A 16,222-nucleotide genomic window follows, 5' to 3' on the forward strand; every position below is an offset into this window, starting at 1 on the left:
ATTATTAATTAAATAAATCAGCTCTATTTAAAGCAAATATGGTTTAATATATATCTTTTCAATTCAGGACCCAATGACTAAACCTTTGATAATCGAAAAGGAACCTTTGCAAACCTTTAATAATGGAAATACACGTGTTAAAATTGTCTAAATGAGTTAAATATTTATATTTTAGGTAACTGGAATCAAGAAATACTGTAATAAATTATGAATGGTTATAGAGATTTTATAAAGATTTTCTACTCTATGAATCATATTTAACAAAATATTTAGGGTTTATACAAAAATCGACTTTTTGAAAAACCGGTTTTCGAATTCCATATTTCCAAAAAAACCGGTTTCAGCCGGTTGTCAGAAAAAATAGAATATGGAAAAATATTTTCTCTAAGTTATATAAAATAACAAAAAAAGAAATAAATATCAAATTCAATGAAATTAAAGATTACATATACATAATATTTATACAAAATAACGAAACCGAATTTTGAATAATATTTGTATTGTTTTCACTAATTTTAATTTCTCCTAAGAAAATAGGATTTTAAAAAACATAAAATGTCGACTGCCGGTGACTAAATTTTAAAGCTAAATCTAATTTTGGACACAATATTGTCTGAAATTGAAAATACTCGTTCATTAATTACTGAGCTCGGTTTTATAGTTTTCATGCCATCAAATAACAAATTTAAGATTTTTGTTCTTTTATTCGTTGCCTCAAATAATGAAAATTCAGTTTTCAGTGTCTTTGAATTTGCAAGTTTTTCTTCATGGTCTTCAAGAAACTTATGAATTGATTTTTCATGGCTTCTTTTAAAAAAGCATTACTCTGACGAATAGTTTCTAAGATTTGCTCTTCATCAGAATCGGTTTCCACATAAGAATTTGGAAATAATCTAGACAATATCTTTCCAGATAACTTAATAATTTCGGTTTTTGAAACTAAAGAAAGTACACTAAATTTCTCCGCTGAACTAGAAGTGTGCGAATACAGCAAAAGAGTCGCTAATTCTACTTTCTTGAATTCGTTCTTCTAAAGCATATAATAATTTAAAACTTATTTCAGTGTTCAATTTTCTTAGTTCATTTAACAGAAATTCAAATATACCTACACTTGATAATAAATTCGAATCTCATCGCTTTAAGCCCCCAACTGCTAGATAAATCAGCTCCAACTAATGTTTGTTAGTTGTTGTTGTTTTTTTGAAAAATTGGAATATCCAGGCGTTCCGGAAAACAGGTTTTCTTACTTTAAAAACCAGTTTTCGAATGTGACAAATTTACTTAAAAAAACGGTTTTTTAAAACCGGGTTTGAAAAACCGTCAAACCCTAAAAATATTCTTCAGACACCAGAATTTAAAATAAAATGACTTGCACTTCAATCAACTAAATCAGTCACTAAAATTGACTGATTTATGAAAATTTAATTGCTATTCAATATAAATGGGCCATTTTAGACCATCTCAAAGATGATACTCCAATCAACACCAAGGGCTTCCCACAACTGAATGGTCTAAGAATATGAAAATATTAATTGTTCTAAACTGTTCTATTCAAACCTTCATAAATCGATCAGATTTAATAACAGAAAACAAAAATGTTCATTAATTTATTTAAAAGTTGAAGTGTCATTTCGCAGAATATGATTCCTTAGGACCGAAGGACTTTATAAGTTAGACTTCATAATTCTTACAATATATTTATAGACTGAAACGAAATAAAATATTGTTACTTTTGATACTAAACTAAAGAAACTAAAAACTGAATTTTATAATGAATCTGAGAAATTTTTGTTGAATAATTCTCGAAATATCGTATAAATCATGAAAATTATTCTGTAGTTCACATAAGACTCAAATGCTGATCGACTCTGTTTTCAGTGCTAATATTACTTTTTTAAATGCTTGGTTTCAGTAAAAAAATATATTTTTATATTAATTGCTGCTTAATCATTTCCACTTTAATTTAAAGCTAAAATTTTAAGAGAGCTGACAGAAAATTAGAATGTTATACAGTACATTACAACTCAAGGCTTTTATAACATTATGAGTGAAGTATATAGCTATCAAAATTTGAAGCATAAAATTTTGATGGAGAAGCTATTAAAAGACAAGTTATATAAAATACTTAATTGGAAATTTTAACGAGCATTAAGTGCGGCGAACCGGCTGTCTGTCAAAGGTGACTTGTAAAATATAAATTATAAAGAGTTGAATTATTAAAATTAGGTTATAACAAGGTAACCCGATGTAACTGGATTTTTTATCCGATTATACTTCGCTCACTTCTTCTAAAAATAGTAACGCTTTTCTTATCTTTTTTAATTTTAGCTCGCTTTGTAAAAAAAAAAAAAAAAAAAAAATGCTATTCACTTAATGTATTCTTTCATAAGAACGGTTCTTAATCATTTCCTCCTAAATAATTTCTACTTATCGTTGTGGAATGGATAACGCAGCTTTTGCGTGTAGTTACATTATTTTAAAAACAATGAATAATAAATAGCAGAATTCGTGGAATTCTATTAAAGTTTCAAAATCAGATTTAAATTTAAAATAAAATTCGTGGAATTCTATTAAACTTGGACTAATCATTCATCTAAAGGTGTTTCAAAAATAGTCAAAGACATGCTTTTGAAACGCCCTGTGCATAAAAAGACAATCATAAACTGGCTACTCCAACCCGCCGGACGACACACGAAAAAGAATATCCAGACCGCCGCAACAGCAACACAGGCGGGAATTGTGATTGAGTCCTAAGGGCCATCACCGGTCACGGTACAACCCTTCCCTGAAGAAATACTTCCCATCATCAATAGAAAGAGCGAGACCCCACCTTTTCCACAGAAAGGCGGATTGTGGGGAAAAGGTGGGGGGTATTTTAGGTCTCTATGCCTAACATTGAAAAAAAAATCGTAACGTCGTGATTTTTGGTACCTAGTATATGGATTATTGGTTCAGCTATCACATATGTTAAAATTAGCATTTTGTAATCTTTTACTTTTAATTTACTTTAAAACATATTTTTTTTAAAAACTCATTTACGTTGTGAAATAATTTTCAGAAGTTCTATTCAAATTATTCTGAAGTTTTAATGCACAAAATACATTTAAACTTTAAAATGAATATTAAAAAAATTGTGGGAGTTTAAAAATATAATTCAAAATAAGTAGCAGGCAGGAATGCAATAAATTCAGATTCTGATAAAATATCCGTATCGGAATCATTTAAAATCATGATTTCTAATTCTTTAGACCAAGAGTCATCACTCTCATCTGTGCCACTAATGGCTTTATTCATAATACAAGACTTTCTTGCGCCGATGAATAACATTTTCTAAACATAAATCGAATTCAAGGCATTCCGAAATAAAAAAAAAAAGGAAGTGCGCGTAGTATATCCAAATGCTACGAACGTTAAATGCAACAGAATTGAAGGTAATAACAACTCCAACAGACCCTGCATAGTAGCAAAAATAAAATTAAGAAAAATAGTCATAAATAAAATTCGGAGTGAGACCAGAAACGCAAGAATGTTTCGTGTAAAGTTAAAGAACCCAGCTCTGTTCTTTACATTACGGTTACCCACCCCCTCCCGCAGCAGCTGATGAATAAAATACCAAAATGAGGCAGATTATGAGCTAATTGAAGGCCAGGACACTGAAACTACGTTCATTTCAAAAGTAAAGGACACAGGAAGCCATCTAGTGGCCTTTAAAAATCGTCCCAGCTTAAAATGCACATATGCATCACTCATCACCTGAGCTTAACTTCTAACGATGCACAAGTGATACGCCCGGCTGTGAGAAACGTTCGCATGTAAGGCATATATGATACGCCCGTCCAGAAAGTGTTATTAGTCTCAAAGTTCTTCAAATAACAAATCGGGATTTAGTTCACCGATATGGCAAAAGACTAATCATCTCTATGATTATGTCGTAAAGGTACCATGTTTTCACATAACACTTGGTAATAAATTCATTTTTACATTTGACTACAGTACACTGCCGATTATCCGCGGAATTGGGTGGCGCGGCCGCCGCGGATAACAAAAATCGCGGATAATCCGAAAAAAGCTAAAAACGGGTATAGCAAAAGAGAAAACAGTCATTCCAACTTTGAAGAATCGTTTTATGTACAATAAAACGTAAAATAAACAGCGGGAAATGTTTAACTAACGCTTAATATTTTAGTATATCACTCAAAACTAACCTAAAATGCATTTTGTTCATGAAAACAGAAAAGTGCTTTGTACTTACGAGAGACGTCAAGGATACACAGAAAAATTAATACATATGTACTGTTTTAATACTGTAATGTGTTATGTAATTACAAAAGCATAGCTGTAAAACTACACCTTTTTGAGAAAATCAGTCATTTGTGTTTGCTTCTTGCTTTGGAAGCATTTTCTCTTTGCTTATAAGCAAAAAAAAAAAAAAAAAAAACTTAGTGCGGCAGGCGCGGATAATCGGGAGTCTACTGTATTTTATGGCCCATCAGAGCTTAGGAAGTGGGGAGGGAGGAGCCTCGAATATGGTCAGAAGCTTCATCAATGAAATAGAAATATTTTCTTTGTTACATAAAATGTGGGTTTACACTCGGCCAGCAGGCAACGCATACATAGAAAGGCTGAAAAATGCTGTTTGGTCTATGGCAAGTATTTGATCTGACAGGACAACATGCCGCTCACTCTATTGTATTTTTTTTTTTTTTTTTTTTTGCGAGCGCGTAAAAAAAAAAATGATTATTTATCGTAGATTAATTCTATCTTATAAATTTTTTTTCCTATTTTTTTCCTATAGTTTTCCACGTTTAGGTATGTTGTCCTTTTTTTATTTTACCATATTTCTTTGTGTAAATTTCCATCATTACAATACGATTTAAAAAGAAAAATTCAGGGATACCAAAACGGCTATTTATAGCCAAGCACGGAAGGCTGACTCTATCTTATGAAATTGTGACACACATAAATCAGTCCTTTTCAGTGTATGCGTTTTCTTACTGGCCGTCTTATAACTTGCCGAGCATAAAAACACCTAAACATTAAGTAATCTGTCTGAATTTAAAAACCTCAGTGATATCAAAAAAATTTCTGTCATAAGGGATATCATATTTAACATGGTTTTTTTTAATAAAGAATTGTTGTTAATAGAAAAAAAAACTACTGAACATTTTCGAAAACAAAGGGTAATGGAATTTTATCAGACAAAGTGTTGTAAGTCAATAAATAATAAACTAAAGTTTTTTAATGTTTTTATTTCTCTGGAGAAATTTTCAACAGTTTTTTTTTTTTTTAAATAGAAAAAGAATTTTCAAATTCAAATTTTTATTTCGATGTGAATTAATATTTGATAAGGAATCTTTAATGGAAAAGTCAAACATTTTTCGAAGAAATGTAATTTTTAACTGGTGTCTAAACAAAGAGAAAATTTTTAAATATTTAAGCCATCTAAAAATCAGAAACTTTTGCGTGATATCTTTTTTCGTAGTTCTCTGCTGTATTTTTTGTTGTCATGTATTATAACAAAATTTAAAATTGCAAAAATTATGAACAGAAAATTGCGTGCTACTGAACAAGTCATTTTGTCCATTAAGAACAATTGTTTTACATTGGATCAATTCTAGAAAACGCATTTATTTCAAAATGTAAAACGCGCGCGCGTGTGTGTGTGTGTGTGTGTGTGTGTGTGTGTGTGTGTGTGTGTGTGTGTGTGTGTGTGTGTGTGTGTGTGTGTGTGTGTGTGTGTGTGTGTGCGTGTGTATGCGTGCGTGTGTGTGTGTGTTGGCGCTCTACAGGTCAGATGGCGCTCCACAGGCCAGACTATTCGACCTACAGCTACCAAATTTGGCTAATGTATACCTTGGAGGCCGGAAATGTGCCCCTAGGAGCGATTTTTTTTTTAATTTTTAGTAAGAATTTTAATTGATTAAAAATTAAGAGAAATTTTGGCGTTTTCCCGCTATAACTTCCGAAAATATTTCAACACAAAACTGATTTTTACATCATATTAAAGTTCAAAAAATAATCTTTTCAATGATATTAATGTTTTAACCAACAAATTAAATTTCTATTTTTAATGAATTATTATAATATCATTATTTATAATGAATTACTATAATTTAATTTTTAATAAATCACAAAATAAAAATAAAATTTAAGCTGTACAAGCACGTTGCACGTTAATAGGCAAAAAATTAATTTTTATCATTTGGCATCATATTGACAAAAGCTAAAATAAAAAATCAGTTAACTATCATTCCTAATTAAACACATAAAAAAGTAATTTTCAGCACGTGTCTCTTTGGAATGAAATATATAGTTTGAAAAGTAAATTCGAGGTAACATTTTGCATGATCTTTTACTATACCTATATTACCTACTAATTCAATTAAACAATTTTATTTAAAGCAAGCATGGTTTTATATGTACACGAAATCTACTCTAGTCGATGCCCAACATCAAATATGTAAACCTTTAGTAATAGACACACATCTGCTAACAAATTATTTAAATGAAATAAATAATTATATGTTATGTAAATTGAGTCAATAAATGCTGATGAATTACGAATTTTAAATTTTTACATATATCCTCTACCCTGTGAAACATATTTAACAGAATATTCTTAATATTTTAAATAAAAAGATAATCATTAAAGCTGACCTATTTATGAAAATTTCAATATCACTATTGTATAAAAACGAGTGATTTTAGATCACTTCATCAATTGTTCAAAGAAGCCAATTATCTCCCAGTTTCTCAAGTGTGATTGGCCTAGATTACGAAAATGTTGATTGTTCCAATATTGTAGAATTCAAAACTTAATAAATCGGTCAAATTTGAAAGCAGAATATACAAACTTTTATTTGTTTATTTAAAAACTGAAGTGTCAAGAACATTTTGCAGAATACGATTCCTTAGAACCAAGAGACTGTCTAAAATTTAAACATCATAATTTTTTGAAATATATTTATTAACCGAAAAAAAAATATTATTATTGACAATATTTATATCCTTTTAAAAGCAAAACTAAAAACTGAATTTTTTTCATTGAATCCGTGAAATTTTTGTTGAATAAATAATTTTTTGAGATATTATAAATTATGAAAATTATTTTGTAGCGTATAAGACTTCAATGCCGAACGGCTCCACTTTCAATTCTCATTTTTTAAAGATATGATTGTATTCACTAAAACGCGTCCTTATATTAATTGCAGTTTCATCATTTCCACTTTAATTTAAAATTGAATTTTACGGGCGCTAATTGAAAATCATAGATATGCGTAGCATAATTAACAGAACGGCTTAAAGCCTAAATAATAATATAAGTTAATAATATGACTATCAAAATTTGAAGCTTCAAAAATATTTTGCTGAGAGACTTATTATGAGAACAAGTTACATAAAATATTGATTGAATAATTAAGCAAGCTTTAATACTGGCGAACTGGCTAGTCGCCAAAAGCGGCTAGAAATAAAATATTTTCAAAAGGTAAAGCGCACACTTAAATCATAATATTTAACACAATGTTGTCAATAAGTCATTAATAACTTCAGAAAAATTAATTAAATAAAAGATCAAAATATTTTGGTCCAAGTTCATCTAATTTCGTAATTTCAAAAAAGGAAACAAAATAAAATGAAGATTATTTGAAATTTTTATTATTATTTGAAATGTGACAATATATATAAAATCAGCCTGGCTATTAACTGAATATATCAAATAATATTTCAGATTTATAAAACTTATTTGCATCTAATAATTGATTTGATTTGAAATTCCATATTATTAAAATATTTCGTTTAAACCAAAAAAACTTTTTTATTAAGTTCTATCTCATTATTCGGTGACAGTTTTTTTTTTCTTCTTTTTTTGTAAATTTAAACTAGAATATTAATGACGCAATTGGTCGATAAATATTCAGGATATCAAAATTGAAAGAAAAATTAATTTCATAAATGCATAGAAGACTCAAGTCAAATTTTGCAATAGATTAAAATCTTTACAAACCAAAATATTTACTAGCTTTATAGATTATAAAGATAAATATATACAAAAATATTCAACAGTTTTTTAACTGGCTCTTATCTAATCACGGCTATTAACTCAAACTTAAAAGAATTTAACTGCACATCTACTTAGCTGTTAAAGAGTTCTTACATTAAACCAACATTAAACAATAAACATAACAAATATAATAAAATACATAATTTGCTGTTTTCTATCTTCTCGATTTACTAAAACAATTCTATAAATCAACTGTTCCATTATTTCTAAATTTTTTTATTTCATTTTACATTTTTTACATAATGATTATAAAAATGCCACATAAATAAAATTATTCATATAACTTCATTGAGGAAATACTTAAATGCTAATGAAATGATTCATAAATTCATAAAATAAAAATTTTATTTCATCTGAGAAACACAAAATATCTCTGTCCATTTTAATCTTAATCACACGGCTAATAATTAAAACGTTAGGAATAGTTAGATATTCTCAATTAACAAAATTATCTAAATAACAAATAATTTTGCTGATGTGTGTTTTCAATTAGCAAAATTATCTAGCCGTAAATAATTTTTCTGATGCGTGTGCATTCATGTTACATGTATCAATAAAGGTACGGATAAAAACTTATGTTCGAGTTAATATAATTATCTAATTATCATTTAATAAAAAGGAAAATCAGTTCTTTGATTGAAATATTAGCGTAATGTCATAAAGAATGGAATTATTCTTATAATTACTATTGAAAAAGAATTCTATTATATATTAAAGAAAGTAATATTTTGCTTTCAATTTTTCTAATGTATATTTGATCATAACGCTGCTTTTCATTCTTATCTGTTTATCTTTATTTAATAAACAAAATATTTAAACCAAGAAATTTCAAAAAAACAGATAAAATACAAGAATTTTAAGAAAGTATAAATACAAGAACAAGAAAATAAAATACAAGAATTTAGAATTTTCAAGAAAGAAGTTGGGTAGATAAAATACAAGAAATGTCCAAATCTTGAAATCGATATCTGAACATTTTTTGCAATATGCTAATTATGTAATCACATACTGTGCACCTACGGTACTCAGTTAACCAAAGCTGGTTACACCAAATCTATTAGAACAGTTATCATGTAATATTTTTTTTTCTGAAAAAGACAATGAATTAGTTAGTTACTTTTACTTTCTAATGCTCCAAATATGAATTGCAATCATTAAAAAAAAATCGCCTTCAAATGAATTTCTACATAGAGCTGTTTCCGCTAAAAAAATATGCTCCTTTATGTTTACTAGAAATAAAACTGCAAGCGAAAACTCATTCTTAAATAAAATCCACTAAGTGAAAGTTATTCGTACAAAATGTAAATTAATAATATGCAAAGAACTATATCGTAAGAATTTTATTATTCAACAGAATAAGACGACCATGTTGAATGAAAGAAATAATAATGTTTGGGATGGATAATATATTTCAAACTGAAATCTAAAAGCAGTTTATTTTTTAATATACTCTATTTACTTATATGTAAAGAAGATAATTCATTTAAATAATTCACAGAAATAAAATATAATTCAGGATGTTTCATTAAAAGCCCAATCAATACAAAACATACATTTCAAACATGATAATTGGACAAAAACAGGTTTTGGCTTTCTTATTTAAGATATGCAATCTATTTATGTAAATTCTTTATAACAAGTCACAAAGAAGCGAAAGAAAGAAAAAAAAATGCTACTTACAGACGGCAAAATATGATGAAGATTACTTTAATTGCATCCAAGAAAACTTATTTATTTCTTCTTTTTTTCTTCTCTTGAAAATATATCCATTCGTATAGATTTCCAGAACAATACTAGAATCAAAGTCGAACGAATTAGATTCATCCATTAAAAAGCTCTTATCAACTAAACATATTTTATATTTGATAAGCTATTAAATAAACTGATCGTACAGAGCTAGCTTTTCGCTGCTGAAGTTATATCTAAAAACCGATTCAAATGAAATAAAACAAAAAAAGTTGCTGAGTAATGGAAAACGAATAGTAATCATTGCTGCAGAGTAAAAAGGAAACATTAACATGCAAGTGAAATATGTACTCCAGTAATGAAGCAAAGAATAAAAAGACGAAAACGAAATATATTGTAGTTCTTCAGAATAATATTTTCGCGCGCTTTTCGTTACTACGGTAACGGGATATACTATTTTGTAAAAGGGGTGATAGAAAATCGATGGAATTAGATGCACTGAAAAGTCTTACCTTGATATTTTTAATGCATTCACTATTTAATTAAAAGCGCTGAGCTTTAACTTTTATGAAATGTTATGCTCTAACGTAAAATGTCTAAATGGAAATATCAGTTTTAATTCGTCGACATTAATAATAGTTTAATCGGTTATATTTATCACTTCATTATCAGTTTTATATTTAACTAGAACTGTTGATTAGAAGCATATTCGTTTGCGAAATATTTATATACTGAATAATTCTTGCTTTGATTACTGCTAAGTTGTATACAAATAAATTTCTGTGCATTAGGTGACCAGATTTTCCATATTAACTAGGACAGTGACGAATTTTGTTATAGTCCAGGATTTAAAATCATGTCCCAATTTTATTAAGGTTTCGCCAAAAAGCCCTGGAATACTCGGAATTTAAGTACATATTTCTTAATTTTTAAGGAAATATAAACTACATATAATTAGAAAAAATGCAAGTTATGATTGATTTACCTACAAAACTTTACGTAAAATAGGTAAAGCAAAAATCATTTTTCTGTCTTATTTCTACTATTAAATATGTATGTGTTAGTGATTTTCAGCCCAAATTATTTGATTTAGTGTAACAAAATTCGGTACATATATATTTTGGAAGGTAGAAATGTATATTTCAAAATGATTTTTTTTTAAATTTTTAATTAAAATTTTATTTCATTAAAAATTAGTGGACATTTAAAGTTTTTTCACCATAACTTTCGAAAATATTACAATACCAAAATTATTTTCAAATCGTCTTAAAATTTAAAAAATTATTTTTTCATGATATCAATTTTGAAGCATTATAATATCTTTCATTTTTTAATTAAATGTTAAAAATATATGTTAACCGTATTCAATAACAGTATATTTCACTATTTGAGTGAAATCGATTTCATTATTGATATTAATATTCAACCCTTTATCATTATTGATTACCAAGTTATGATAATGATCTAAGCTGATCGTAAAGTTGCTTTGGCGGCAAAATATGGAAAATTAATTCAATATTTAGGTACTGGAGATAAAACAAAGAATGTTCTTATTGTGGTGCTTTGTGTGTTGAATCGGAATTTGGCTGATCGGAAAATGTACGTTGCCATCGTGGAAAAATTAAGCGTCCATTTCATTTTATTTATTTTAAATTATTAAGCATTGAACTAATGTCAAACCGAAGTTTAAAAACATGCTCACGGGAATTAACGGGTTTGGCGAGCAGGGAACGAAAAACCCTTTTTTGTAATATTAACCTTTATTAGTTAAATCAGGTTCACTATAATCTGTGTAATGGGTTTTGCGAGGGTTACATGGCTAGAGCGGACACGTGAGAGGAGCTGGGTGGGCAGAGCGGACATTTTTGCACCTATTGTGTTGTTTCCCTAATCAGTCACATGCCATCTATTGTGTAGTTTAGAGCTTTGCACCTGCTGTAGAGAAAAAAAAAAAGAATCTTTAGTTGTAGATGATTACTCACACCGTTTACACCGAAAAAAAAATTAGGAATGAGTTGGGTATGTGTAAAAGAAAAGACACATCGTTGTAAAGGAAATGTTAAGACAAATGTTCAATACGAAGTACTGAAGAAAACTGAACATTCCTGCGTGCCCAACGTTGCTGAGATCGAAATTAAAAGAGACTTGCAGAAAGAGTCCGAGAAGAAACATCAGTTCCCGTTCCCCAGATATTTCAAGAACTTTCAGAATTATATCAGAAAGGTTATGATTTCATTACTAAAATACCGACATACTCCAATGCTAAGACGGAGGGAGAAAGTAGAGGAGAAAGGCTTTGGGAGCTACCCAAAATGCCAACGATATTCAGTTTGCAAACGATACACTTATGTTTTGTGATGGAGAAAACTTTCTTCGTTTAGAACTTTCAAAATGACCAAGATAACAGGATTTTAGTATTTGGAGGAGAAGAATCTCAGTACCTTTTGGAAAATGAAGCCTTTTTTTTAGATGGAACATTTAAAAGTTGTCCGGAGCAATTTGCTAAAATATATACAATACATGTCGATTTAAGGAGTACAGCAACTGAGACCAACGTTTATCCAGCATTTTTGCATTTCTGCCTGATAAGAGACAAGCGACTTACATTGCAATATTTCAGGAAGTGAAACGTTGGTGTCCTGCTTGGAGCATTGTATGGGAAAAAGCTTTTAGCATCGACAAACTTACCACATTCATTGATTATTTTGTCGAGCAGTGGATGGACAATCCATATATGCCCATTAAAGTATGGAATGTATATGGACAGCGTCATAGGACAAATAATTCTGTTGAAAGGTGGAATTCCAAATTAAATGCAATCACTAGCAGAAACCAGCCTAATGTCCACTTATTAATTAAAATACTAAAAGAAGAAACACAAAAAGTGTCTTTTAATTTGAAATCCAGAGAGTTACAGTACTGTGCAAATTAATTGAGACAAACAGAAAAATTTTCAAAAATGCTGTTTAATTGGTACAGGTTAACTTACATACACGGTATAGCAATCTAATACAAAATATGTCCTCCTATATCTTGAATGAGATCCTGTACAAAGTTTGGCATGAATTCCACTAAATTAGAACATAAATCTTTGATCTCGTCATCACGAAACCAAACATTTATAGCATTCTCAATCATTGTTTTCTTTGTTGAGCAGTCCATTTTACTCATACATCTCTTTGCAATACTCCATAAATTTTTGATGGGATTTACATAATGAGAGTTACCAGTCCAATCCAAAACCGTTATTTTCAGTTTTTGAAAAAAAAAATCGTTGTTAGCTTAAAAGTATGGCATGGAGCAAGATCTTGTTGAAAGATACTAACATCACCAGCGAACATTTGCATTATAGGCACAATTTTACTTTCTATTATAGAAATGTATTGTTTAGAGTTCATCATCCCTTGAACTGGTATTAAGCTGCAAGGTCCTCCAGAAGTAAAATAACTCCCAAACATGTTTCTGAGGGGGCTTAACTGTTTGAATACGATGTTGTTCCCTGATGGGTTCTCCACCACTTCGCTTGACAAATCTTGGTCGAAACCCTTGAACAAGAAAATGCATTTCGTCGCTGAATACAACCTTCTTCCAATCTTGTGCAGTCCAGGATTGATATTTCCTGGCCCAATCCAAACGTTTTTTTTTTCTTCATTGCAGGTGTTAATAACTGTTTTTAGATTGGTTTTCTTGAAAATCTCCCAACTTCAATAACCCTTCGTCGAACTGGCGATGAATCCAAGCTCACATCAGTAGCTAATAATTCTCTCTGAAGATCTCTACTTGTTTTGTAAGGATGCATTGTACTGTTTCGTATAAGAAATTTGTCTGTTAGAGGTTTGGTCTTGTATATGCGTCCACATTTACTCATTCGTTTTGAAGACAATGTCCCAAAATTCTTTTGCCGATTAATAATCCTTGAAAAACTGGATTTTCCATCTCCAACTGCAGCAGCAATATTCCTCACAGTCATAGACTAAGGATAACAAATCTAGTCCTTTTATTGGGAGTGATATCCATTTTTTAAGTACACGTCAGAAGGAGACAATTCACTCAAGCGACCACTTCTTATAGCAGCTGAAGGGAAAAATTTTCGACATGTCATGATCACGTGGTCAACCCGGTTTAGACTAGTCAAGGGCAGTCGCTTGTTGTAAGAAAATGCAATTGAAACCGGTTTGAGGCAGAAAATACCCGAGAAAGGAACAATTTTCTTATAAAATATGTTTGTCCCAATTAATTCGCACAGTACTGTAGGCGACCCTGGAATAAAAAGTAAAAAACCATATGTAAAATTGGATGAAAGAATTAAAAACATCCTAAAAGAATTCGAAACATCAAACAATTTAGAAAGATGTCTGAAATCTTTAAGTTCTGTAACTAGGTTGGACTAAATTCAATGGTAAATGATATTTATGCCTTTATAATAAAGGTTAGTTAGTATTTATTTATTTGTATTTATTTTTCTTTTATTTACTTGTATCTGTTTTATATATTTTACTTCTAGTATTTATTTTTATTTACATTAATGAAACTAATTAATTTTATGGCAATTGCACCTGTTCTAATATTTATTTGACTCTAAAATACAGTTTTCCACAAAATCCCTGAAATTCGTTTATACTCTTTATTATACTGTTACTATTAATTTTTAAATATTTCTCTGAAAGTTTTTATTTTTATTACATTTTGCTATGTTTCAAAATGCATTCGCACTATAATATAAATAATTAAATTTGATTGGCAAAAATGCATTTATCCTTGTAATTCGATAATCGAGTGCAAAAACAGAAAATTTCGGTAAAAAAAAAAAAAAAAAAACGTTATCCCAAGTGAAAGAGATTTGCCACCTAAAATACTGTTTTAAATTATATCTGTGATTTTTAAAAGTATTTATTTACTTATTTATCTGCACCTTTTATCTGTTCTAAGATGGGGAAGACGAGGTTGATGAGATGTGTCCGCTCTAACCACGATGAGTTTCCGAGTGTCCGCTCTGACCACGAAATCTTATGTGTCCACTATAGCCACGTCTGCTGTAGCCACGCCACCTTTGCGAGAAACAATGCCCACATCAACAGCAAGCAATTAGTTCAGATTTAGATAAATAATTTGTACTTACTGTAATTTAAATCACATTCATACTTGACAAAAATGATAAATAATCTTAATTAACATTATATTTTATCAGACAGACATTCTTCCTAGTGCCATTTCGAATTTAAGGGTGAATAGCATCAACTTCATTTGCCGCAAAGCATCCAGACCATTTTCATTTTATTTATGCATCTGAATTTAATTCAAACAATAAGAATGCTGTTTTATTATTCTTTGTTTTTCCGTATTTTCCAATTTATTTCGGCATTTATCGGTTTTAAGGCACCCAAAAAATGCCAAGAAAAATTATAAAGAACGCCAAAGAACAAAAATGTATTCAAGTGCATAAACATGTATATAGAATAAATATATGCACAAATATAAATAAAAGCAAGTGCAAATCACATGCTATATAGTTTGACGATTGAAATCGCCAAATTGGCGAAATTTTTTCTTGGCGCTTTTTGGTCGATGTTGCAATCGACAAGTACCTCCATTGCTTTTTTTTAATCGATTACTGCTTTCAGCGTAACAAAAAGGAAATAAATTTAGTAACTAAATTAACCTCGGTTGATATATCGAAATTTATACATTAAATTTGAATAAATTGTAATGGGTGAATCAGATGCAATTTTAAATTAATATATGAAATTCATGTTTATAAATATTGAGGTAAACGTTATTAGTATATACTAACAACGTTTTATTTCATCTACAATAAAAGCACATGTATATGATGTTTTGTTCTGTAATCTACCTTTTTATAATCAATATTAGAAACTAGGAACCGCAATTACAAAACAATACTTCATGCATTATTTGCAAAGGAAAATTTAAGATGCATACTCAAAAATAATATGATAAAAATTCTAAATATCATATGTTTTCAAGGAATTTAAAAAAGTGTAAATCAATGCCAAAAACTAAAACATAATTTTAAAAATCCTTTTAATATTATGATAATAATAATATAATAATAAAGCTCAAATGATAAATAACTTTTTGTTAGAAATAGTTTCTTTACTTTGTTAGTTTCAAAGATAACCTAAATTTAGAAATATACGAAATTGAAGGATATAGTAATCCAGTTCATAAGTTCATATATTTTTGTATTATACACATGAATATATGTTTAATACAGGCTTTTGTCAAACGAGAGCCAGCCATTACTAATATAAATTTCGAATTCATTAACACTGGGTAGGATTAAGATAAGTTGTTCCAGGAACCTATAAAATGCGTTATTATAAAGAAAATATTTGTCGAGAATTCGTATTCCTTTGTTCATCGAACGAAATATTCGAAAATAATTCAGTAAATCAAAATTACAATAATTGAAAATATAAAAAAATAGAATTAAAAAAATGATTAAAAACTTTT

The sequence above is a fragment of the Argiope bruennichi genome, chromosome 11 (genome assembly GCF_947563725.1).
Source record: "Argiope bruennichi chromosome 11, qqArgBrue1.1, whole genome shotgun sequence".
Taxonomy (NCBI): domain Eukaryota; kingdom Metazoa; phylum Arthropoda; class Arachnida; order Araneae; family Araneidae; genus Argiope; species Argiope bruennichi.